Source organism: Misgurnus anguillicaudatus, unplaced genomic scaffold, assembly GCF_027580225.2.
Source record: "Misgurnus anguillicaudatus unplaced genomic scaffold, ASM2758022v2 HiC_scaffold_28, whole genome shotgun sequence".
NCBI lineage: Eukaryota > Metazoa > Chordata > Actinopteri > Cypriniformes > Cobitidae > Misgurnus > Misgurnus anguillicaudatus.
Genome location: NW_027395278.1, coordinates 1,900,297 through 1,923,982, shown reverse-complemented (window position 1 = coordinate 1,923,982; position 23,686 = coordinate 1,900,297). Strand labels below are relative to the sequence as shown.

Genomic DNA, 23,686 nt, shown 5'->3' with positions numbered 1-23,686 from the left:
GCTTTTGAAGCTAAAAAGCTGATTTGATAACTGCACCTGCCGCTCATTAAATACCTATGCGGCGGGGCGGCGCCGGCAGATGCAATTATCTGCATGCCAAGTTCATTGGCGTTTTAAAGGTTTCTCGAAGCAGATAGGTCACCCGCGAAGCGGTTCCCAATTCGTCGGTCACGACGTGACGTCGTAGTGACCGACTGAAAGGGAACCCTTAGAGCTGATAAATATTGCGCTATTTCGTCACTGTTTTTCGCATGTAGGCCCAGAAAGCTGTTTTCAACCATGATAAGTAAATTCCTAAAGTGGCCATTTTTTTCTTACAACACGTTATAATTTTGATTTTATGTGTTACAGTACTGATCAATCTACAGGTTATTTAGTGCACATCCTGAAGTTTGCCTTCTCAGAGTTTTTCAAAATAAAAGTTAATCGCGTTTAAACTTTAGGAGTTCCTGTCGGGTCGAAAGTAACACTTGTCACTTTTGTCCCGCTGTTAATACTGTTGCGTTATGTGGAAAAATTATATTATTCTAATTTGATTTTAATTAGTTTTCATAGTGTTCATACTGTTTTTTTTATTCTCAACAATTCAAGTTTGTACTGATGGTTTGCCTTTGAAACATTTGATGAAACTGACATTTAAAATGAAAATGTGATTTCACAATTTTTTGCTCAAAGTCATGTATATTACTAAAAACAAGTGTAACACAAAAATCTATCTTGTTCTGTTGTGTTACTTTTCCACCTGTGTGTTATTTTCATCCCAGCTGACGGGGTTGAACGTAACAATCTGCTACTTATGTTCAAAGTGAAATTATACTGAAGCCATTTTACATTTGTTAAAAATTCCACCTGGTATTGATAGATCACACTTGTGAGTTACTGACCACAGCAAAAAAATATCTCTGTCTAATACATTGTCTTTTAAATGAAATTTTTCTGAAAAAATTTACTTTTGCCCCTGCTCTCCCCTACTTTGTCAATGCACTGGCTTAGGGAAACAGATCTACACTTAAACAAAGAAGTTGCAGTGTGGGGTTTCTGGTTGACTTGATTGCTAGTATTGACATTTTTAAGATAGGATTTGTATAAATGTTGTTACTAAAGTCTTTTTTAAATCTTGTAAAAAGTTGAAAATGAAGTGTAATAAATATAATGATCTAATATAATAATGATCTGATATAAAAGTCTACTTACTATTTGGCAAGACATCACATGCAGATAGTGCAGTCTGTGTGTAGGGCATCAGCAGCCTGATCTCACAGGAATAGCTGTTTTACAGGTGGCGGACTGAATTGATGCGAATCAAACAAAAACGTACAACTATTAGAAAAAAGCAGTAATGAAGAGAGACTCCACCATAACCCCAATGTCACTGGGCCGAAAGCAGATTGAAACCTTTGAGATTATATGAATTCATACAAATTAGCCACCTTGTAAAATAGATTGCGTTAAACACCATCTGTAATAATAATAATACAAAACATAAAATAAAAAAATATTTTAACAAAAAAGCATATTCTTTAACTTTAAATTTTATAAAAATTAAAAAATTGAAACTTATTTTTGCCATTTTAAAAATATTCATACATTTTCAAGAGAAAAATAAAAATGATACCCCACAACATTTCTGCTGCAGTTGCCCATTGTGCATTGTCTGCTTTCATGGGAAAATGTAGACCTTTAATCGTCGTGCCCAGATGTGGATGATGCTGGTTTTTGTGGATCGCGCATGCCTTTATGGTCAGTGCTGCGCGCTATTGCTGCGCAAACCACCGGGTAGCGCTAGTTAACAGGTGCAAACTGCTCTCGGTTTGATACTTTGGTGTCATTCGCCGATCGGTCTGAGCAGCTGCGCAGACACACCTAATGGTTCTCAATTCCAGTCCTCGGCCCCCCTCCCAGAATGTTTTAGATTTTTCCTTATATGAAACACCTGATTTCACTCATCAGGCTCCTTAATTAACACACTAACAAGCTGATGAACTGAATCAGGTGTTTTTATAGACGGTTTCTGCAGTAACAACATAAACAAGCGGCTGTCACGGTCCGCACGTAACTTCCGGTAAACTCCGCTAATAATAAATAACAACAAAGTACTTTAAAGCTCACGTAACACACGATGTTTCTGCATTTCTGATGTTAATCTGGAGTACCTATAGAGTAGTATGGCATCCTTAATCTGGAGGAGTTGTACCGCGGGAGGAGGGAGTACGAATCATGCAACACTATACAACAATGTTTTAACTTATGATTCACTACATGTTCGTGTCATTTATATAATATGCACGCGACTATTTCCAACATAAGACAGAAGTCTTACTTACCGCGTGCAACTCGTCATGACCCGGTTGGGAAAATCCACTGCATCAAACACACACGCAAAACTCCGCTGCTACCCCGGATAATAAACTATATCCATTGTTTCCATAAGGCTGGATGTGTTCTCCTTACATCCAAAAACACACTACTTCTTTCATGCCATTGTTGACTTTTGAAATTAATCAAAGCTGAGTGCCGTGATAAGCTGTTAGCAGCTCTAGCGTCTCCCACTGATTGATGGGTGGGCAGGGTTTTCCGGGGGAAGTTTTCCGGTGGAAGCCCATATAAAGAAGTGATACGTATCGAAAACCCCTGAAACGTCAGTTAGAACTGTAATCGAAAAAAACTTGCCGAAACTTGTACGAACCCTGGCGAAGTGCATTCGGCACAGAAATACTCTGTAACACGTCCAACTGCTGTTTTGACACTTTGCCTACGTTTAGCATGAGGAAACAACTCTATAACTGTGTGTCAGAATGCTTGAAATACCATTAAACCCCCCCTTTAAACGTAGTTTATTTATATAACAAGCAAAAAAACAACACATAGATTACCTAGGAAACCAAAACATTTGTTATTTTCGATGAGGCATTTGTTCAAGAGATCAGTTTAGCAACTAGTCAGACCATTAAAAAAACGAAACCTTAAGTAAAGTTCGAATCCAGACGTGTATCACGTGCGTCAGATGAAACCGTCTATATATGGAGACATCTAAAATGTTCTGGGAGGAGGGCCCAAGGACTGGAATTGACAACCACTGGGCTAGTCGAAAACACCTAATAGGCTAGTCGTTTGCACGCTAACCGGTCTTCGCAATGCATGGCGTTCGGTTCTTTTGGTGTTTGACTTTCCAAAGGAAAATTTGAACTATGCACGGAAGGGGTAGAATGAGTATCTTGAGAAGATTAAGATTAACTTTGTGCATGTCTTTCAGGTACAGTATGTGCATACAGTACGTCCCAACTTTGCTGAACAAAGTTTTCCCCGAAACGAAGCTCATTATGTAAGATACGTGCACGTATCCATGCCACATCGTAAATTGTGTCACACATTCAGCTGAGAGTTAGCACATAAATGAATTCACATGACTACTTGGCCAAAGAAGGTCATGTGGATTTGTGAAAATGTGAGATCACGAATGCTCCACTGGCAATCAGAATGCCATTATGTTTTAAATCAATTGTAATATTATTTCATCATTTAAATGTCACAGTTTTATGTTTAACGTTTACATGTATTTTTTCTTAATTATATGGCTAGTCTCCAATTGAAGTACATGAAATGTTTTAACACTAATTTATAGTTAAAGACTGTTCTCTTGTGAAACCATTTCTAGGTTAACTCCGATAATATGTGGTGGGGATGAAAGCCTCACAATACGTTCAACATTCAGCCAGCAGAGGTCCTGACATTGGGATGCATCATGACAATCAGTCAAAGGAGAGAAGTCTGCAAACTCACGTTAAGCAGTGGATCCATTCTGGTATGTAATGCCCACTTTCCACAATCCAGTTAATTCCAGATGGATAAAATTTGTTCAAAAAATGTATTTATAATTTATAATAAGATATGTGTCTTGTCCAAGTATGGCCTTGGTTATTTTCTCTAATCTATAATAAAATCATTTAAATATAGTCCGATGCATGTTTGAGATATTGAGGTTGTATAATGATAGGATAAAATAAATTTTTTGTGTTACAGTCAAATGTTCATTTATTTGGTTAAAGTGACATGAACCCGTTCACCCTCTCAATGTGATCAAACAATAAAATATAATCAGAGCTTACAGCTCCTCCAGCCAACCTCGCATGAAAGCATTCCACCAATATTTCAGTAAAGGTTCAGTTCTATGAATATTAAAACAGCATATGATCCTTTTAATATTTAATATAAATCCACCTTAATAATGCAAAATGAATATTACGCTTTTTGTGCCTATGGATCTTCTCTACTTTTGTGTTCTGCACTGCTCTGAATTACATGTAAGCGTGCACCTTGAAAAATGTTGAGCATTATTTCCTGAAGGTCATATTGTGTCATTAATGCTGGTAGAATTTATGAAATTTTACTTTTCCGCAAGCTGCCTTTTAAAGAATATGAAATATAAGTTGGCTTAACGGCAACTAATTTGAGTTCTAGAAAGTAGATTACATACTGTATGACATATTCTTTCTTTCTTTCTTACTAAATTGTAATTGCACACAGCTAATAGCTGTTGTCATCCGAGAGCTTTTAATGTCGGATATCTCAATTACATGTTCGCAAATCAAAGGTTGTAATTTTCCGTGTCTCTTCACTTCAAAGGGAATTTTTTCATTGTCATACTGACACGGAGGCCAATTAATTCCGGTGTTTTGTAATTATTTTTCTTTTCATTGCAACTTCTAGTTAAGATGGATTGTCTGTTTTCAAGATATAACATCGTGGGCCTGTTGTAACACAGGAAACATGCATCAGAACAGCGAAACTAATTTTGAGGAAATCGCTCAGTCGCACAAACTTGTACCAATTCAAATTAACACCTTGTGGATAAGCAATGATGTCATTGAAGAGAAAATAATAAGGTCATTTTCGTGTTCTTCAAAGCTGTTCCTGCTGAGAGGCAAACACACTTATTATTATACGATGCAATTGGGATACTTAGACACACCAGAACATGTGCAGACAATAAAAGCGTCTTTCATTTTGAAGAATAGTTTGCAAGGGGTAACCACTTATTTTTAAAGGTAAAAATCATTCGAATATCATGATTTACACCTGTTCATAAAATGATCTTTTTCATTGCTCTGGTCAAAGCTCTGCTGCGTTTTAAATCTGGCATTACAAATATTAGCTTAATATGTACACAGTATTTTATACCCTGATTTAATTCATTTCAGTCCAAATTACGGGGTGATATACACCTGGCACTCGCAGGCACTACCACATTCCAGTATTTTTAATACATTGGCGCAGCCATCAAAGCTGCTGGTTTTGATGGTATTTGGCATCAGGAGATCTTGGCCGCTGCATAAATAAGATTAGAATGTGGCACATTAAAAAGTACTTCTATTGATCTCAGTACAACACGAAATTCAGGCTTTCTGTGTCAAAGCAGCATAAAACATGAGGCAGTTCCAATGTGCACCTGTCTTCTTTTTCAAATTACCTGTTTAAAAGTGATTAGAAAGTGTTTCTTCTAATACACAGTAAAATATATATAAATTAAGCGTAATTCTGCATGTCTAAGTCTGTGATTGATCAGTACCATTATGGGCTGAAAGTGACTGTGATTTGCTGTGATAACTGTAAGCGCTGACACTTTTCACGCCAACTTGAGTAAAGTCCAGCATGAGGTTCCAAAGGACCAGATGCTAAAAGCAGTGAAACTCTTTCATTACGTGTGACTGCTGATATAAAGCAGGCGGGTAAACGAGAGATCAGCCAACAAAAATGGAGTCTAAATGGAGAAATCTTCACCTATATGTTTCCCTAAATTCCTACTATTCACCTTATTTTTCACGACAACAAGGGCGGCGCCATTTCGCTCATTTTGTCAACGTTCTTCCGGCCGCATAGACGATGAGCAGCTGAGGCAGTGACTGAAGGCGACGCGTTAAGCTTAAAAAGCTCACTCGGGCGCCTTTATGTTTCATTCTTACCAATTTTAAGCCAGCTGAGAATGGTTCCTTATCCCAAGAATGGTTCGACTACGATGTTCCGGTAACTTTAAACCACGCCGGGTGTTGAAAAGGTGGCCAGTTTCAGGTAAGCTATCTTAGCTAACTTTGTGCTCGTTCGCCTAAAGTTAGATTTGTGTAGTCCGTTCTACAAATACACTTAAGATCAGTAACGTTAGTTTATAAAAAGCAACTATTTGAATGGTTTTAATTGTCAACCTATATTTTTATATTTACGATAGTACAACGAGATATTATAGTACATTGCATTCTTACAGTAGCCCACGTGATTCCTACAAGTTACTGAGATTTCAGATGCTAGAATGTCAGTTCATTTCTCATTCAGATATTGATAATGACCTATTAAACAACGTATTATTTAACACTGAAGTTAAAGGTTGTGTGTATAATGTTACTGTCTCTTTTTAATGCATCTCTCTCTTACACACTGTTCTGTTTAAGTATGGGTGCCATTTATATATTAATTCTCATGATGCAAGTTTATTTTAAATACTAACATAAAAATGTTTATGGTTATATTGTTTTCACAGATGCATTGATGTGTAGTGATGCAGTGGACAACTGTGAGGATGATACAATCAACATGTTCCTAAACTGTGATGCAGAAACACAATGGGAGGATCCATCCGTCTCTGACCACAACTACACTTTAACATCACAACTCAACCTGAAGCAACCTACATCTGATATGGGAAAACAATGGTGCAGTTTCCCTGACAGGGCTTATCCTGGTCCCAGGCTAAAATGCATATTTGAGCTACAATAATTTAAAAACACTTTTTACTGACATACATCAACATATATGAGTGCCATTGTTTTGTCACAAGATGTGCACCAGTCTTGTTTTTTTGTAGGGTTTGTTTGTAAAAACTAAAATGTCCTAATATAATTAAGGCCTAGTCCTGTAAACCCTGTCCGAGAAACTGCTTCAATGTGTTGAGCTGGCACAAATGTACATATCTCTGCTGAGAAACAACCATCTTTGGTTCAGCTTTACAGAGGGTTGATATTGCATCCATTACACAGTCGCCAAGCACTTTACCAGTACATACACCAAAAGCTTCCAGATAAACACTTGGGATCGGCTCCTGATGACTCAGATAAAGCTGTGTCTTAATTTATTGCAGGGTGGTCTTGCTTTACCTGTTGTAAAGTTACATTAAACCTTCATATGTGATCAGATGTCATGCAGTGATATTAAACATTTACAGTGTGATCAGATGTTGTGCATTTATATTAAACCTTTACAATGTGATCAGATGTTGTGCAACTATATTAAACCTTTACAATGTGATCAGATGTTGTGCATTTACTGTATATTAAACCTTTACAATGTGATCAGATGTTGTGCATTTATATTAAACCTTTACAATGTGATCAGATGTTGTGCATTTATATTAAACCTTTGTGATCAGCTGTTACCTGTCATGCAGTTATATTAAACATTTACTATGTGATCAGATGTAACCTGCCATGCAGTTATATAAACCTTTACAGTGTGATCAGATATTATCTGTAAGGAATTTCTTAAACCACATGTGAGCTTTGTAGATTCCACTTAAAATTATTTAAGTCTCCTGATTGGAAGGAATAAGTGTTGGCAAGTTTGCAAATGAATTCTATCATGGTACCACATAAAAACGAAATAGTTATTGGACTGGCTAAGGTGCACATTTGCTTTAAAAAAGACGAAATCACTGTGTAAATATTGGTAGACATACTTTTAATAATTTTCAATGCTGCTCCATCAACTCCTGACAGGACGAGGTAATTAAATATGCCAGGTTACTTGCCGCGGCCGACGAGACGACGAGACGATTGATGGGACAATATAAGACTATCCGAGCGTCGTATGAAGTTTTAACCGTGCTCCTAATTTAAACCATTTACAGCAGTAGCGATATTTGTCATTTCGCTAAAGTTATAGTGAACTACAAACAATCTTATAACCACCAAACTAACCACCGAATGCACTGTGCCATATTAGCAGCGGAAGTCGGTTGACAAAATGCGGAAGAGCGAAGAATTAAAAAGGGGCGTGGCGGAATAAGGTGAATAGGAGTTATTTATTTTCAATTCACAAGGTTCAAATTCTGAATGATAAGTAATATATACATTTATTTACATTACATTTATTTATTTGGCAGAAGCTTTTATCCATAACTGTTCACAGTGCATTCAGGCTTTACATTTTATCAGTACCTGCATCCCAGGGAATCAAACCTGTGACATTGCTGTTGCTAGCAGAATGATCTACCAACTGACGTGCTAAACAGTTCTTTGTTTTCTTCTATTATTTGCTGTATTTTTCAGCAATGAATGGATTTGTATTGTGTTTTTAACATAACACATCCATTTTTCATTTTAACTCATTCACCGCCAGCCTTTTTGAGAAAAGTTGCCCACCTGCATTTTTGTGATTTTAACAAAAGTTTCACAAAATTTCTTGCAGGAAAAATTATCTTCTATAAATATATAAACATACACACCCTCTGCTTTCAAACAAACAATAAACAAACAAACAAACAAAATGGGGAAAAAACTTTCATTATATATTTACTTTTTCCACTTAATTTAACCACTGAAATATGGATATTTCTCTTCAAAAATACAACATTTTGAGCAAAAAGCTTAAAAAATTGCGTTTTTGTAAAGGAATTTATGTTAGAGATCAGACTCAGAATGACTATCAAACATAAAGGCAGTTAAAATAAATCATTAAATCTTTTTAACTTCCGTTTTTGATAAATTCGGTTTGGCGCCGTCCAGTGGATAAAAGCGGTATTACTCTTTCACTTTGAAATTTGTCCAGAAAGGCATATTTATTAGTTAAATATTAACTCATAATTGACGAGATAACTCGTCAATGGCGGTGAATGAGTTAAAAATGTAGATAATTAAATGTGTCTAACCTCATGCATTAAACAACCTTGAAACATAACCACAGGTCATAAGCTACTAAACAGGTGCTTATTTCTAACACACTGTAAAGAAAAGTTGGTTCAACTTAAAAAAGTAAGTTACCTGGTTGCCTTAAAAAAAGTGAGTTAAAGTGCACCCAGGGGCATCATGCACCATTTTTTTAAGGGGGCACATTGTGCACAGCTCACAGAAATTTGTGCATACATAGAAATCAAAACGAAATATTATAAAGCTTTCAGTCTTTTCCATGGCACTTGCATTTCTAACAATTTAAGCACCCCTGCCTTCATGCAAAAATCTCCAAAATAAAAGTGTTGACTAACTTTCATATCAAATACTATTCAATCGGAATAATTACATAATGGCATCATATTTACATCTGAAACGGCATGTTTTGTTTATTTACGTTTTGTTTAATGACTTTAATTGTGTCATTACTGCATTTTACACAACAACTGCATTATCCTATAAATTAATATAATTTTAAATCCATAAATAAACAATGAAAATTACATAAGCTATAGCCACATGATTGAGTTTAATGTTCATAATGATTAAAAAAAATGTTTAGATAAAATTATTAGAGGAATTTTACCCCATATGTGAGCATGTGTGATTCCGTGCCCCCGTGAACTCTGGCGAACTTTGGAGTTGTACCAAGATGTATCTAGAAATCTACTAATATAACCTCAAGATGGTCACATTTTAAATCATACATTTTCTACACAGAGGAGGTTAACGGCACATTACTGTACTGGCGCCTGCCGCCAGAATAAAGTAATGTAACACAATCAGAACACTATCAAAACAGCGAAAATCTCTGAAAAGTGACAAGGATGGAGCACAAAATTTATAATATTTTACATATTAAACAGATATAAAGACAAGTAACAGATTAACGGACCCTTCTTTGATTTTGAGGTTGCATGCAAAATCCATTTGGCTCAAAAAACCGAGGGGGCAAGTGCCTATTTCATTGCTAAAAAACAACGTTTTTTGTGTATTTGTTATGATACAATTTGTTTGTGGTTATTAAAAAACACATTCTTTTCACATAACGTACATTTTTGTAGCTCCAGATTTGACTCTCTTCCTGAAACGCACAGATTTGAAAAGCTCTGTGTCCCTGATCGGCCAGCTAATCTTTACGTTGTGACTGGCCTGAATACATTTGACATCAGCCGGAAACGTGATGCTTCTTACCTTGTTTGTAAGTAAGTAAGTAAGTAAGTAAGTTTATTTATAACGCACATTTAAATTCAGCTCTAGCTGACCAAAGTGCTGTACAGATACATAACAGAGTAACCAAATTGTTTGAAAGATTTGGTCACAATGCAATAAACAGGAGTTAACTTACAGGCTGTAAGTCCGAATCAGAAGTATTTCCCGTATTTTCCGGACTATAAGTTGCACTTTTTTTCATAGTTTGGCTGGTCCTGCAACTTATAGTCAGGTGCGACTTGTAAGTCAATATGAATTAATTTTGACATATATGAACCAAGAGACAACATTACCTTGTATATTTTATGCGCATTTTTGATTAATGCGATTTATACTCCGAAGCGGCTTATAGTCCGGAAAATACGGTATGATAATGTTGTTCTTGTCTACATCAGCAGTCCCAGGAAGTAAACTGTTGCCTACAATTCGTGTGTTTGGTGTAGTCCAATAAAAGAGATTTACATTGGAAACGATAACTTGCGTCATTATTTACTTTGGGTTATTTTCCTTTTGCATATCGTTAACATGTACTAATACACACTTACACATAAAAGGAAATGTCAAAACGTGAATCGGCAAATAGGTGCTCTTTAATTCAACGTAAAATTTTAAGGCAACCAGGACACCTATTTTTTTTTAATTGAACCAACAAATCTTTTTTACAGTGCACATACATGTAACTGTATGTCATAATAAGCTGCTTGCACGAACTATGAGGTCATTATTTTTGGAGGGCAGTCTCAAAACTTTTTAGAGCAGCTTAAGGTTTTAATATGGTCAACATATTTTGTCAAAGTATAAGACCAAATTTAAAATAAACACATCTGATACTTTTGCTTATTTTAATCTACAAATCTGTCTCTGTTAAAGTGATGCTGTCATAATAGAAACCCCATACAAAACCTCTGTGTAAAGGATAGCTAAATCCAAACTGTTAAACATTTTAAAGGCAAAATTCATTTTTTCTTTGAGTGCCTTTGCTGCATAAATAAAATATGTCTAAGATATCTCTCAATGAGAAACTATTGACAGAAACAAGAGCTTGGAGATTTTAACATCACTGGGAGTCTTAAATATTGATACCAAATTCTTCCCATCTTCCCAGATAATTCAGTTCAGATCACTGGTTCATTCTCGCAGTATGAGGGAATATCTTGTTTGATACTGCAGTTTTATAAGAGGCGTAATCCTCTCTATCTTCAAATGGAATAAATGTCTTTAAGAAGAAGACAATCTATAGCTCATACAAAATCCAGCTTTAATCATGACACATTTGAAACCTGACTATATGTTGACAGATCGTGTATGATACTAGACAAGGATTTTCAATCAAATCACTGGATACAGTACATACTGGATCTAGATATGATTACTTTGGCCTGGTTAATATGTGCCAACTCGCAGCACAATTCCAGCCTGAGCTGCTAACATCCGTCAGGCATTGGTGTGGACATCAAGGATCAAATTATACTGCCTGGGCCGCACTGAGGCACATTGATAACCCCAATGTCAGCAAAGATCCAATCCAAATCTAAATTGTTTCCTTCTAAAACAGCCCTGTTGATTAATTCTGCAATGGGATTCATTTCCTGGCTCCACGCCTATTTCAAGATGTTTATTTCCCAAGTGGCAGTTGCCTGTTCAGAATCCTTACTGGAGTCATTTACGAAGCCCGTAATACATCGCCTGCATGATTTTCAAGACAACTGATTTCAAAGGTGTTTATAAGATCCTGGCTCATGGTAAGCAAGAATGACTGCACTACAAATAATTAAACTTTCTGTTGTAGTTGCCTGTGATGGCAGAAAGAAAGCTTTGTGAAGCTTTAAAATAAAGTTTATTGATCTTTAAATCAAACAAATCTGAGAATCTAAAGCTGTCAAATGCTGTGTGAAAGATGTTTTATAAAGCACACGGTTATCTAATCTACACACAAAACAATGCTGGGTTATTTTAGCTCATGGCTGGGTCAAGCATGGGCAGAAACAGTCTTCTGTATAGGAGCTTAAAGCTTTACAAAAGATTTGCAGATTTTTCTATTGATCATGGCATACATTACTCATCCTGATGATTTAATGAAGGATATGAGCATTGCAACCAGGCATATATTTAGAGTCATGGGCACTTTCTGAATAAACTGGTGTAACCAAATTTAACCGGTTGCTAAAATGAATTTTGAGAAAAACTTTGTAATGGCTGTTAAGTACTTCTAAATTCCATTGGTCTGAGAGGATGCGATAATAGAAGGCTGTGACCTGGGCTGGGGCCCCATCCAGTTTGAAAATAATTTGTTCTTCATTTCTTGTTCCTTCACTTAAATAAATCAAAATTAAAAATACTTCATAGTATAAATACTTAAGGATAAATGAAGAGTTTCGTTCCAAAACGCGATAAACGGCGTTAAAAAAGTTTTTTTCACAAAAATTTTTATTGTATCAGGTCAGTATTAAAAAGTGTATTCTTAATTTTACGCAAAATCCAATATCTGCCTTGTTATTCTGTAATATTTTCTCAATATTTTCCCCCAAAATGCGATAAACTGCAGTCCTCTTTCTCTGCAGAATGCAATAAATTTGCTTAACAAATCACAGCGCACCATTCCACACATTGTAAACAATAATTGCGGACGTTGAATACACACAGAATCCTAGTTTTCCTCATCTACTTTGTACTTCGTGATCAACAAACAAACAAAAACAAAATAATACTTTAATGGCATTGATAAACCTGTGGTGGTTTTCTGTGGCGGGGAAGAAACGTAAGTCATCAAAATCGAATAATTTACGTGAGAGGCAATCCGGCGAAGGAAAAATGACGCCTGTTGCTTGTTCTCACACGACATTATCAAGCTTCTGTCATGCTAACACACTGACCCCAGGGGATCTTATGAAAACCTTTACATTATTTTACCCAAAGTCAACAAAAGCCAATCAGGACCAAAACATTTTACAGCTAATCGCTGTCAAAAAAGTTCAGCGATGAGGTCCCAAGGATAACAGCAGCAATGACAGTATTCTTAATATGACAAAGTAAGTGTTTTGATTAATGCCTTTTAATGTTTAATTCCTTTATCAGTATATACCACACTAGTCAACTAAATGAATATAACATGGCAGAGATTAATGCACATTTATATACTGATTCAATAATCCGTTTTTATAATAAATCTTTGAAAATCTAATTCTGGATTTGAATTTTTAATGTTATTATAACCTAAATATGCTATGTGAAAGTTTGTAACAGAAAATAGTTTTCATCTTGTCACTTTCTTGGTATAGAAAACACGTTTTTACAGAAATCCAAACTCTGGAACTAAACTCTTCATATATAAACTTGTATGTTTAAAGTGCTGACAAAATTGCAATCCAGAAAATATAATTATTCAGAACTTACAGTTTGTCATCTGCACTAAAAAAAGGAATACAAATCGAATACAGAATACAAATTTCCTGTCAAATCAAATCCTCTCTAGAAGCTGAAGCACCTTGATTTCACCTACAGAAACTATGTCCAAAAACAGTAAATTCTAGCAATGAATTATATTGTGTTTGAAAAATCTTAGCTGTTTTAAGCGTTTCTTCTTAGGGGCAGTTTATATGAAGTTTTCAACTGTAGATTGAAACAGTTTCATGCTGTTTTTATGAGGTTTGGCACTTCATAGTTCAAGGTCACTTGTAATAAACCTGTCACGACGAGGACGCAAGTGAAGAGTTCTTGATGAATAAATAACATTTAATGACAAATGAGAAACAAAACACGAGAATCAGACAATGGGCAGGTAAGGAACACGTAATATGAAGCACAGGTACAAACCTGGAAGTAGCGACAGTGATCTGGCAGTGAGTATTGCACAAACACAGATATAAATACACACAGACTAAATGACAAACTGGTGGAATGAATCAGGTAAGTAATCAATGAATGTCCAGGTGACGACGATCAGAACAGAAACAAAACATGACACGTATTAACCGTGACATAACCCCCCCTCAAAGAGTGGCTTCCAGACACCACCCAAACATAAACAAAAACAAAAATCTGGGAAAGTGAGTCTGGAGGGAGGAAGGATGGAGGGCTTGAAAACCACTGCGGAGCCGGGGCGAGCCGGCAGGGCAGGGAGCCGGAATGAAGCCGGCAGAGCAGGAGGCCGGGACGAAGCCGGAAAAGCTGAAGCGACCCTCTCGGGAACTGAGGCAGACGACTCGACCCTCCTGGGAATCGGCGGGGATCCGATCCCTCCGGAAGTCACCTCCCACCATCTTGGGGAAACGGGCTCGCACACGGTAGTCTCGCGTAGCCAGACCTTCAATACTGAAGGTCTGGTGTTTTTCGCTGCTTTTTCTGGACAAAGCCCACCCACGAGCTGTTTGACCGACATGTCAAACAACCAATCACAGTTTGTTTCGTCTAGCGTCACGTTTCGGACTCCCCACAATAACGAGCCGGCTGGCAACAAATCAGTTATTGAAATAACCAGTCACAACTGAATAGCATCTAAATAAACAACATTACTCACCATAGAACAACGTTGTGCACTTCATCAACAGCCACACCAATGAGACGTTCCCGTTAAACATCTGTTTGAAGCATCTCTCCACTTTTTAACACATACAAGCAATTCAGGAGAACCAAACTTTTTGACTCCACTAACTGCCTCAAGCAAAACTCTCGGACGTCTTTTAGAGAGTCTATGCCGCGAACTTTGCATATTTTTGAGAATCCAATGTTTAGCTGATCATGATAACTGGTAATTATTATCCACGTGAACACGACTGATTCTCTTCCTCAATGGAACGTCAGAGCTTTGTTTTCCAGGGACCGAAACTAATCGCGACCCTCGCGTCTCCTGGAAATCCGGTTTATTTCAACCTATCAAAGACGACTTTGACATTCTCACAGGGTTTCCTAAAAAGTGTATGAAAAACATCAGACGTTTAGCCAACAGTCTGTGGGCGTGACGTCTGAGGCTGAGACTACGCACACGTGGCATCCACCCCGGGGAAACAATCAGGCGTGACGTCCGTTCCGAGCCCCGAATTGAGCACGGCGGTGGACCTCCCAGGAATCAGAGCAGACGACTCGACCAGCAAGGGAATCAACTGGAACGATTCAACCCTAGCAGGAACAAGCTCGTGTGTCGTGGCCACCACCCCGGGGAATGAATCGGGCGTGGCGACCGCTCGCTTGAGCCCGTCCTGGAGTTCTGAGTGATCCCTCTCGGTCAGCTCCAGGGACATTGGGGCTTTGCAGCTTGCGGGATGAATCAGGTAAGTAATCAATGAATGTCCAGGTGATGACGATCAGAACAGAAACAGAACAGAAACAAAACATGACACGGATTGACCGTGACAAAACCTACCTCGTAGTCCATCTAAATAAAACTTTCGCCCCATCTAGATTGTTTGTAGTTAGTGCTCTCTAGAAGAATATGTATGTGCACAGGCTTGTAGTGCTTCTTTAAAAGGTAATATTGCCATCTGGACTGGCACATGTAAAACAGCGTACCGTATTTTCCGGACTATAAGTCACACTTTTTTCATAGTTTGGCGGGTCCTGGAACTTATAGTCAGGTGCGACTTATACGTCTAAATTATTTTATATGAGCCAAGAGAAACCATTACCATCTACAGCCACAATAGTCCGCTCTGTGCTGCTCCTGTATTTATGTAATATAATGGATTCAGTGATGTGGAATGACTTCGGTATCTTTTTTAACTTGATTTGGCTTGTCGTGGTAATTTAGCCTATTCAGCCTCTCAGGTATTTTTTGTATGCTATTGTGTATCGTGTAAATAACTGTTTATGTTACTTTAACATGTACGGACACCTATTCAGCCTGCTGTTCTGTGCTATTGTTTAGTTAAATAACTTGCCTTTCCAGATTAAATGTCTGTTCTTCGGCTTGGAAATCATTTTCTAAATAAACACGACGTATAGCCCTGCTGAAAAAACCAGCATCAAACCAGCATGGACCAGCATGGGAATTATGCTGGTCTATGCTGGTTTAGCTGGTGGTCACCAGCATGCCAGCACCAAAACACAACATATGCTGGTATGACCAGAATGGGATGCTGGTGCTAATGCTGGTTTAGCTGGTGCTAATGCTGGTTTGATGCTGGTTTAGCTAGTGCTAATGCTGGTGGTGATGCTGGTTTGATGCTGGTTTAGCTGGTGTTCACTAGCAAACCAGCACCAAAACACAACATATGCTGGTCTTGCTGGTATGCTGGTTTTTTCAGCAGGGCTAGTCCAGTGCGACTTATATGTTTTTTCGTCTTCAAAGCGCATTTTTGACTTATGTGACTTATTCTACCGAAAATACGGTAGGTGTGTGCATGACATTTTTCAAACATATTTTTCGTTGTTGTGTAAAGATAGCCTTAAAGAAGAACAAAGAATGTCACCTGGAGTATCCCGGGGTTTTTAGTCAACAAGATTGAAGCAATAGGTGCTAAAGCAACACAGACACAGCATGTGTAAATATATGCCTTAATCAGTAAGAATAATTCATTCTTTGTAAATTCTTCCATCAGTGCCTTCAGACTTCATATAATCTCATCTGTTTGTAGCCACCATTAGCTAAATCCAATCAGTTGAATCCGTCATTAGTTTGCACTTGGACACCTGCAACAGATCAGAGTGTCTGAGTGGGACCTGCTTGCAGGACAGCTAACATTTATTTCCTGTTGTAAAGATGAAGTTGTTAAACGCAGCACAACCTCTTTGTGTGTTTCCAAACAAAATTACCTCATTTACTATATTGATAGTCGCGAGGGATCAATACACTAAAGCCAGGGTTCATTCTTGCCTACAATGAGGTTGGCTGAAGAATTACCTCCATTAGAAGTTTCCTCAGCAGAGCAGTCAAAGACCGCTTGGTGCCGAAGAGCTCCAAAGGCAAACAAACACAGGTGGACATGTTCTGTGTCACCCATGATCTGCCCTAAGCCATTTTAGACAAAGAAAAGACGAATATCAAAGTCAGTTTAGTGTTTGAGGAGAGTTGAATGGGAGCAGGGTTCCAAACGTTTCCATCAAAATGAAGGCTTTGTTTCTTTGATTCCCCAGTCAATTCAACACCAAGTTGTGAAGTAGTATATTCTCTAGATGGCACAATTCCCACAACAATACAGCAAAAGTGTACTTGCTTTAAAGCGAGTGAAGTCATCTGAAAGCTTCTTTTATCATTTGTTTCTAACAGACAGTGTAACATATTTATTGTATTCATTTTGTCTGCACTGCCAGTAATAAAATTGGTTATTATGTACACAGTCAAAAATAAAGGTACTGCCCCAGTGACAACTTTTGAACCTTTATTTCTGAGAGTGTAATGCTGGGTTTACACCAACCGCGGTAGAGGTGTGAAGCGTGAGTGATTTCAATGTTAAGTCAATGTGAACACATGTTGACGCGCGTCAGGATCCTGCGAAGAGGCATTCGGTGCGACGCGGAAGACGCGTTTCCGCCTCATTCGCGCGTGAAAGGCACGAATTGAGCGTTGTGTGCGGTACGCGCAAATGGTGCTTTTTGTGCATTATGCGGTTCACGCGAATTTGCGGCTGACGCCCGAGCTGAAAAATTTGAACTTTGGCGGAATTTCGCACCGCGTTAACCAATCAGGAGCCTGCTTGCTGCTGTGGTGACAGCCCCGCTCGGAGTCACTCATTCAACCAACGCTTGATATTGTCTGTAAGCAGTCACCCGGAGCTATACGACACAAGTTCTTATTTCTATAGAGGAGACAGGAATAAAAAGGACCTCACTTGAAAGAGTGTCAGTGAGGACATTGGGCAACCTGGTAAGTTGTAATACAAATTTCACTTTTGAGTCACGTGACGTTTATCGACCCTCGTCGTTTATTTTCCCCCTATAGTAAGGTTACCAAATACAAACTGGTAACTCTCGATAAATGCACAATCAATGCATCAGTCATCTTGCAAACAGACAACCGCATAGCACTTGCCCCTCCCACAAGAAGCGAATTTTGCCTCTGATACGCATCAAATGCTTGCTTTTTCTGCGCATCTACTCCGCTCTACACGCACAAATGCATCCAAATTGTTCAAGCGGCAAACCACGCATGGTAGACGCAACTTTGACGCCTCAAACGCGGTTGGTGTAAACTCAGCATAAGGAATAATTGAAGATGGGCCATTGAATTATAAGAAAATAATGCACACCCAAGGTGGTAATGCAGCACGATGCGAAGCGGGCATCGTAGGCCAATGGGCAAGTTTTGGCCAGGATGCCGGGGCACACCCCCTACTCTTTTCGAATGACATCCTGGGATTTTTCTAGCCTTCGCAGGACCAATAATTTGCATCACCTGCTGCACGCACCCACGGCGCCTGTCTGCACAACACAGCGGAGACGTTCCTGACTTATTAAAATAAATATGGAAACAGAAAAATATTCATTTTATTTGAGAAAATATGATACATTGATGTAGATTAAACTAACCAACAGTATATCAAATTAATCAACCTTAGAAATACGCAAACTTGTTTTTGCTAAATACACACTTTTATTTATTAAAGGTTTTAATTGTTTATTTTAAAATATCCAGCCGTTACCGGCGCGCAATGATTCTTGGGATAGGCTAGGCTGTGAAATATCCATTCTTTCTCTCCTTTTTTGAGGCTTTATTTTAGAATCCTTCAAATTGGGACGGCCTTACTAGCCTTCAGTCATGCTGTTATGAAGCAATCAGTCTTAAAGTATGTCCTTATAGGTTCGCAGCCTTTGAATTGGGACACAGCTCTCTCTCTCTCTCTCTCTTTCTTGTTCTTTCTATCATTTTTTGTTTCTTTGTTTCTTTCTTTCTTGCTTCTCTTTCAGCATATATTGTAACCTTCCACACAACAGCCGTGATGATTACTTTGATGTTGCAAGAGTTATCCTACAAAGCCAAGAAGAAACAGGAAACAAGCCTTGTACAATATGCTGTTTTTTTAAACAAAGCGGGGGGCTGTTTCATTGATGGATACAGACAGAGGTATTGTGGTGATGGTGAAATTTTCCACCCAGCTGTCTGTCAATTCAGTGTTTCATCAGGTGAGATTTCATTCTACCTTCAAGTTGCACATAGTTATTACATCAAAGTGCCCGCATGGAGTGTTGCAATAATCCACGCAGAGTCAAGCCAAGCAACAGGCATTGAGCAGACGGAGACTGTGGAAGTGGGGTCAGGACCTTCCACTGCTGGCTGGATCATGAAAGAATGGTTTGTGCCCAGAATAAAATACGGGGAATTTTTGCTTCCCACATCTGAACAGCTTGAAACGGAGGAAATGCAGTTCGGTCATATGGGTGTAATCGGACAGATTTACTGGAATGCACATAGAACTACATTGATATCTACGTAAAACATTGTTAGAGTTGTTGCACGTTGTTGTGACTACACATATGTGTTTTGTTATCATGCTCTTGCATCCTTGGAAACATCAGATTGGATGTTAATTTTGGAAGCTAGTAAGAAGTATGCAGAATAAGGGCATGAGCAGCTATGAGCTTTGTATCTCCAAGTAAGCAAAACTGCACATTAGATGTAGAAAACACAAATTATGCTAAAAACAAAGTGGTCTGCTAACAAAATAATATACTAGGAAGCTTAACCTTCACATTCACATTTATATATGGCATGCCATGTGTTACACCTGCCTACTTACCAACCTACCGAAAAGGGACAAGTTACCCAAAAATGAAAATAATGTCATTAATGACTCACCCTCATATCGTTCCAAACTTGTAAGACCTCCGTTCATCTTCGGAACACAGTTTAAGATGTTTTATATTTAGTCCGAGAGCTTGTTGACACATTGATAATCTCCGTACGGTATAATGCCCATGTCCAGAAAAGTAATAAAACATCATCAAAGTAGTCCATGTGACATCAGTGGGTCAGTTAGAATGTGTTGAAGCATCGAAAATACATTTAGGTCCAAAAATATCAAAAATTACGACTTTATTCAGCATAGTCCTCTCTTCTGCGTCTGTTGTGAAGCGCATGCGCGAGACTAAAGTCACGTGACTGCAGTGACGCGGCTGACGTGTTATCTGGTGCGCCCCAGCTGTTTTTTGTGCGCCTGAGCTTCATTTACAGTCTGAGGGAGACGCACGCTGTAAGTCTGAAAAAAAACCTTCGCAAACATGTCTGAGGATAACACATCATTCGCGTCACTACAGTCACGTGACTTTAGTCTTGCGCATGCGTTTCACAACAGACGCAGAAGAAAAGACAATGCCGAATAAAATCATAATTTTTTTTTATCAATTTTTTTTGATGCTTCAACACATTCTAACTGACCCACTGATGTAACATAAATTACATTGATGATGTTTTTATTACCTTTCTGGACATGGGCAGTATACCGTACGTAGACTTTCAGTGAAAGGTCAACAAGCTCTCGGACTAAATCTAAAACATCTTAAACTGTGTTCCGAAGAGGAACTGATGTCTTACGAGTTTGGAACGGCATGAGGGTGAGTCATTGATGATATTATTTTCATTTTGGCTGATCTATCCCTTTAATCACTTCTGACTTTGCTGTCTGACCAGTGACCAATTAAAAACAATCCTGTTCTAGAATCATTACTTATAAATTTTCGTTTGATGTTGCCAGTGGTTTACAAATTACTTTACCTTTAAGCAGATTGAAGGGTTGATCTTTAAATGAGAGCAGGATTTTATGAGACCGCATATTTGATGGAGTATTGTGAGAGGAAAATAGAAATTGGACTCTAGATCACTAGGGGTGGAACTTGTTGCCTCATTTCGACTGTTTGACTGTTGTGGTCAGGCTAACAGCAATACCTCTGATGACCTCAAACTTGAATATATTGATCTGTGAGTGAAGGTACAGTTGAGTGATTGCATGTCCAAAGCCAAGCTACCTTTTCAATGCCTTGTGCTGTTGTAAAAATTTAAACATCTATCTCACCCAAGCAGCCTCATACTGATTCCTGCTATCAGATTAAATAGTAATGCAACAGGTACTCATTATTACACTGCAAAATGAAGGTGATTTAAAGGTTACACAGACATTGCTAAATAAAATGAAAAACGACTATGAATGCAAATTCATTTTAATGCATATATCACCATCCTATAGAAAAGATTAATTGTTATCCTTACTTTAGTTTTCTTGATCTTATATTAAACGTGAATGTTCTCTATACTGTACGCCTCCCCGTATCATTCGATATAGTGGATGTGGATATAAATCCCTGTCTTTAAATCCCTGTCTTTAAATATTTTTGTTCATGTAATTATGCTTTCAGCTGACAACTGTACCACTATCATACTGTCAACACATTTTACTATAAAGGTGTAATGTGTTTTTTTAGCAACATCCAGCTGTAAGATTGCAAATTGCAACCAATCTCAATTTCGTAATGCAATGAGATGCTACGGTAGCGGCCACAGAAAAAAACATGTTGTCGTCTTAGACAATGTAGAGATGAAACGTGCTAAGTTTGTCCGTTTACGGCTACTGTAGAAACATCACGTGACTTTCATGCAAGGAGACCCGAGGTGTATGTAGATATAAACGGCTCATTCTAAGGTAATAAAAACAAGTTCATTATGTAAGGTCTTTATATACCATTGATAATATAGTTATGTATATTATATTTTTGTCAAAAGATCAGTCCTAACTCTTTCCCCGCAATTGACGAGTTATCTCGTCAATTAAGAGAAAACATTGCAATAAAAAAACTGTGTTCCTGATGAATTTTAAAGTTAATCTGTAATACCGCGCAATTACACAATCTATAAAAAACTGAAGCAAAAAAGCTATTTACTAATTTTAAACTCTTTGGGGCGGTTTCCCGGACAGGGATTAGACTAGTCTAAAATAAATGTAAGAGCTGTCCAAACTGAAAGCAAGTTGCACTGACATATCTTAAAATACATCAGTGCCCTTTGTTTTGCTTTAAAATTTACACAAGTAATGTTTTAGTAAGACATGTTTGTTAAAACTAGTTATATTATCCAATTAAACTAAGGCCTAGTCCTGGCTTAAGATAATCCATGTTCGGAAAAAAACACCCCTTTGTATGTTTTGATAAATGTTCTGAATCTCAAAATTCATTCACAAAAATGCAATTATTTCAGCTTTTTGCTAAAAAAATATTTTTAAAGAAAAATACCCATATTTAAGGTTTTTAATCAGAGAAATAAATATAAATAGCATGAATGTTTGTTTATAATTTGTTTTATTTTCATGATATATTTACAGTATAGGTTTATATATTTTTTAGAAGAAAATTTTCCTGGAAGGCATTTTGTGAAACTTTTGTAAAAATGACAAAAAATGCTTGCGGGCAACTTTTCAAAAAAATAGGTGGCGGGAATGAGTTAAAGTTACACATTGCACCTTTAAATCTATTTCACAAATTTTCCCTACTGTCTAAACAGAAATGTGAGATTCTTATAGTATCACTAATATTTTGCCCCATTATTTTGTTAGATGACACTGCACACAAGAGATCTCCATCATGTTAGCTTTGCTCTGATTTTACCTTTCTATAAATATGATTAATTGCCCATAGTCATAAGTATGTTAATGGAGAACAGGCAATTCCTTAAGGAATCTGCACATTGTCTTTAAATGAGCTTAGATGAGCTCTGTAATGACTGCAGAGATAGTTGATATGTGCAATAACTTATGTTGTCCTTACAAATGATTGTACACATACTACCGGGAATATAGCAGATTACATTCATTAATTTAATGACTTAATGTAGTGGGACCCAAATTGTCAAGACTTTTATTTAAATTATGCATTTTTACAAATTATTCATTTGAGTGAATAGAAATATTTTCATAGGTTTTCATAAGCTTCTTGTTGCCTTGCTTCTTTCTGAGTGACATCATGCATGAACAATTCAAATGATGCCTCACAGTCAGGGTTCTCACAACCAAACGATGCTATCTACATATTTCATCTTTACCTCACACCCCGTTTTATAATTTTAGCGACTAGAGTCTCCAATAGACTTCTAATGTCCTCCCAGTGGAATTAACTGGAGGAAATGGCAAAACAGTGACATCTCTTTCATCAGATTTCTGAGGATGTTCTGAAGACAACTCATTTTCTTTAAACTCAGTAGGTTTGCCAATGCCTGTTACAGACAATCATAAACTCCTGCTGGTTTAAAGCTGATGAAAGCTGAGCTGATTTACAACCAAACAGAGAATATAAATTGTTTGCAGGCTCAGTCAACAGAGAGCAGTGTTACATTACAAGTAAAGCTTATTGTCTTATCAAATAACGAGTAAAGGATGAAATATACAAACGATCAAATTAGTAAAGCACTTTTTTTTTTAAACTTACATAGTTTAGATACTGACAAATGCAGTTTAAAAAAAAACTCACGGCTTACATTTACATAGATATACATATATACACTCACCTAAAGGATTATTAGGAACACCATACTAATACTGTGTTTGACCCCCCTTCCCTTCAGAACTGCCTTAACTTTCTACGTGGCATTAATTCAACAAGGTGCTGAAAGCATTCTTTAGAAATGTTGGCCC

At 37.5% G+C, this 23,686-nt stretch overlaps 1 long non-coding RNA gene across 1 annotated transcript; it reads left to right on the top strand.

Moving 5' to 3' along the window:
• Nucleotides 1-5,800: 5,800 nt before the first annotated feature.
• Nucleotides 5,801-7,376, top strand: LOC141362586 (uncharacterized). Its single transcript, XR_012368315.1, has 2 exons — nt 5,801-6,066; nt 6,530-7,376. It is a non-coding gene; the product is annotated as an uncharacterized lncRNA (long non-coding RNA).
• The last annotated feature ends 16,310 nt before the right edge of the window (nt 7,377-23,686 follow it).